The sequence below is a fragment of the Papio anubis genome, chromosome 13 (genome assembly GCF_008728515.1).
Source record: "Papio anubis isolate 15944 chromosome 13, Panubis1.0, whole genome shotgun sequence".
Taxonomy (NCBI): domain Eukaryota; kingdom Metazoa; phylum Chordata; class Mammalia; order Primates; family Cercopithecidae; genus Papio; species Papio anubis.
The window spans coordinates 98910570-98914612 of NC_044988.1; the positions used below are offsets into that span (position 1 = coordinate 98910570).

At 56.9% G+C, this 4043-nt stretch overlaps 1 non-coding gene across 1 annotated transcript; it reads left to right on the forward strand.

The window, feature by feature from the left end:
• Positions 1-480: 480 nt before the first annotated feature.
• On the forward strand, positions 481-3173 carry LOC101019006. Its single transcript, XR_004178023.1, has one exon. It is a non-coding gene; the product is annotated as a putative uncharacterized protein C9orf106 (transcript).
• The last annotated feature ends 870 nt before the right edge of the window (positions 3174-4043 follow it).

The window sequence follows — 4043 nt, forward strand, 5'->3', positions numbered from 1 at the left end:
GTGTTTTTCTCTCTAAGCCCCCAGCCCGCAGGTACGGGCTTGCTTCCTCCCATGCGTGGCCCCCAAGACCGAGCACAGCCCCTCTGGTGTTTGCATCCAAGGTGCCCGCAGCGCCCCGGCCTCCTCCCTTCCCTGGGGGCTGCTCTGGGCAGGGCGGTCCGCAGCTCGGGGGCGGCGGGCACGTTCTGTTCCCCGCTTTCGGGCGGGGACCGCAGGCTCCAGCCCCGGCGGCTGGCTGCTCCCGCCTGGCTGGCGGAGATGAGAGCCGGCTGCAGGGCTGGAAGCGAGGCAGCAGCACACAGAACAAACAGAATTTTTTTTTGCAACTAGAGGGGGAAGCACAGAGCTAAAAATAAAACGAAAAGATCAGTATCTGTCAGTCTGACAGCTGATTGGCTGCTCGGAGATGCATATAATTACCAGCAACTGGCGCTGGGTAGGCAAAGCCGGGAGAAACTGCTGAGACGAGGTTAGGATTTAACCTTTAAATTCTGGAGCCATCGGAAACCGAGGGGAGGACGACGGGTGTCGGTGCTAATGAGGCTGGGGGCGGGCGGTGGGCGGTGGGCCTCCGAGTCCGGGGCAGGTCTCGGGGGCTCCCCGGGGAAGGCCCTGCGAGCCCTTGGCCCTGGCGGCCTCCGCCATCAGACTGGGAATGTCTCTGATTGGGTGGCCAGGAGGCGGTGGCCCTCCTCCCCGCCCACCTGAGGGGTGTTTTCTTCCGCGAAGCTAGGGTCTTACCTGGGAGGCAGGGAGGGAGGGGGCTGCCTGAGGCCCTGGGCCCCTCCGGGACCGGCGCACCCCGTCTCACCCACATTCCTTCGCCTTTCCCCGCCCGGCGTGGATTTCCAAAACCCATCCTCGCTCCCCTCCTTCCTTCACCCCAAGTCACCCCTGTTCCCAGCTCTGTTTCTTGCCCCACCCAGGGAGGGCTTTTCTGCACCTCAGGCTTGTCCTAGGGCCCCGAGAGAGACAACAACTGTGGCAGTTGAGGGGTGTCGTGCCCTCCCTAAGCCTCAATTTCTTCATCTGTTAAAGGGAAGTGATGAAAATTGGGTCCACCTGACTGCTGGTCAAATGCCAGGGCTGCTGTGGGCCCAGCCTTATGTTGGCTCTTTCACCTGAGCCAGGAGTCAGGAAATCGGGGTTCTAGTCCAGCTGGGAATTGTCCCAGTGTGAACTGGGAATAAGAGTTCCTGCCCTGTGACCTCTCCAGGTGGCAGTGGGGACCACGTGAGATGGTGTATGTGGTCTTGAGCAATAAACCGCACCTGTCGGGGGAGGTGGGTGAGGACACCTGCAGCCCCTCGAACCCACCACTTTTCTCTTCCAGGCCCTTGCCCAGGCTGTGGCCTCTGCCAGGAACCCCTTTTCTTCCCACGCAAACCCTTCCCTTCAGTGCCTCTTTCTCTGGGAAGCCCTCTCTGTTGCTCAGCCCATCCTCTTCTGCCCACTCTGGGTTTCGCACCCCATGCTCAGGCCGATTGCCTGCTTTGCTCACAGGGCTGTGAGCTCCATGAGGGCAGGAACCACATGGCTGTTCACAGCTGTGTTGCCAGGGCCTGGCCTGGAGCCCCTCAGGGAGTGAGACATCTGAATCCTCTGCTCTGTGGCCACCTTGGCCAGGGCACCCAGGCTTGGAGCAAGCATCAGCTTCATGGGTGGGGAGCCACGTTTCCCCAGCACATCGACAGGCCCTAAGAGGGCATTCGCTTGGTTCTGCCCTCAGAGCACTGATGCCCAGGGACACTGCCCTTTGTGTGTGCCACCTAAGAGAGGATGCAACCTTAGAGGGGGCAGGGATAAGCATGGTCCCAGGCCCTGTTGTCCCCTCCTAAGATAGTTCCCAGTTCTGCCTGGCCAGCCCTGGCCTTTTGCCTGTGCTGTCTGGGACAGTGGGTCGAGCTGCCGCTGAGCGGTGGGACCTAGAAAACCCACACTGACCTATAGGAGGCGCCGCCCAGAGCTCCTGACTGGGGTGGGTGCAAAGGAGAGGTGGGTGAGGGGGGCAGAGAGAGATCGTGTTAGTAGCTCACACGTCAATCGTCTAGCTGTGTGCCTGCCTCTCTCATGTATTTCATGGGGATTATTTCCTAGAATTCCCACAAGAGCCCCCTGCAGGCGGTGCGATTGCTGTCTATGATTTGCAGATGAGGAAACTGAGGCACAGAGTAGTTAAGCAATGCACCCAGGAGCCCACAGCTAGGGAGGACAAAGGCTGGATCCGGCCCAGTCCCCTGTCTCCTGGGACCAGGCCCAGCGCGCCCACCTCTCTGATAAGGATAAAAAGGAGGGAGTGGGAAGGGAGATATTCCCGAGGCAGCTACCATGAGACCTCCTGGCAGAGAGGCTGGAAAATGTCTTTTGTGTGTGATACGCAAAGGAATTCCCCTTTGGTGTCTCTTTGAAAGATTTCGGGAAGATTTAAACTGCTTTTCAGTGATTTGGGGATGTCAGACTGGTGTTTTTCTGAGCGTGACCGCCGTGATGAGACTGGCCCCCAAGGCAGCCCCGTTTTACACAGGTTATGTTAATAGAACTTCTGCAGCTGCAAAAGCAGCTTCCGCCGACTGAGTGCTCACCCCGGGGTCCATGCTAGACTCAGCCTTGACTCGGATGCCCACCCTGAGCCCCACCCGAGAAAGGGATTATTGAATCCCTGTGTTATTTCCTTACAACTGATGTCAGAATCTGCTCATCTCCAAATTCGCTGTCTCCCCATTAGGAGTGAGCTTGGTGAGGGCTCCAGTCTGGTCTCTCCCATTCATGGCTGAGTCCCCGGCACCCAGCATCCGCCCCGCATGGAGCAGCCAGTCAATAAAGCTTTGCTGGACACATTTCAGATGAAGAGACTGAGGGGTCAGAGAGGTCACATGGCTTGCTTGGAAGAAACATCAGATTTGTCTGTCTCAAGAGTCCACTTCTGGCTCCCACCTCACACAGCTGCTTAAGAGACTCCCCCCGCCCAAGAGAGCCTCAGAGCCCCAGTCTTTCCTCCCTCTGCCCATTCTCAGGCCTTATACTAAAGCCAGTGAGGCCTCTGAACTGCTGTCTGCCCCCCAACCTTTTCCATCCTTATCTAGGAATCAGGCAAAAGTTGGCCAGAGTTAGCTCAGTCTCAGGGAAGTTGCATTCTTTTTTTTTTTTTTTTTTTTGAGAGGGAGTTTCGCTCTGTCGCCCAGGCTGGAGTGCAGTGGCCAGATCTCAGCTCACTACAAGCTCCGCCTCCCGGGTTCACGCCATTGTCCTGCCTCAGCCTCCCAAGTAGCTGGGACTACAGGCGCCCGCCACCTTGCCCAGCTAGTTTTTTGTACTTTTTAGTAGAGACGGGGTTTCACCATATTAACCAGGATGGTCTCGATCTCCTGACCTCGTGATCCGCCCGTCTCGGCCTCCCAAAGTGCTGGGATTACAGGCTTGAGCCACCGCGCCCGGCCGGAAGTTACATTCTTCTAGAGTCACTCGGTTTTGCGTGACCCGATTCAAATTTTCCATGTTTGTCACTTTGATTCCCACTCTGAGAAGTTTTCTCAGTACATATAACCTTCCCATGTGATGACTGGCCTGGGTATTCATATGTGCATTTGATACCTGTTGCTTATCTCCTGGGGGTCCCCTGGTTCAGGGGGGTTTAAGCAGGTGTCCTGGTGAGACTGGGGTTATCATCAGAGACTCTCAGGGTTGGAGCTTGGCCCTGCCACTGAGTGGCCTTGGGAGTCTCATTTGACCTCTCTGAACCTTGAATTCCTCACTTGTGAAATGGGGACATGTTGACCTCCTGCGTGGCAAGTGTCTTGCTTGATGTCTGGCCAAAAGACCAATACTACCGTCATTCACTGCCAGAGAGGCCCTGCACGTGGATTTTAGAGTTTGCTGCGTTTTGTTTGTCCTAAGCGAATGTCCGACCATGTACAGGCTGATGGATTTTGTAGGTGCAACGTCCCTAACACAATCAACCTGTCTCCTCAAAAGACCATGAGCATGCCTGGATTCAGAGGGCACCATGTGTGGGGGGCTGGCGTGGGCACGTGTCCGCAGCTAGG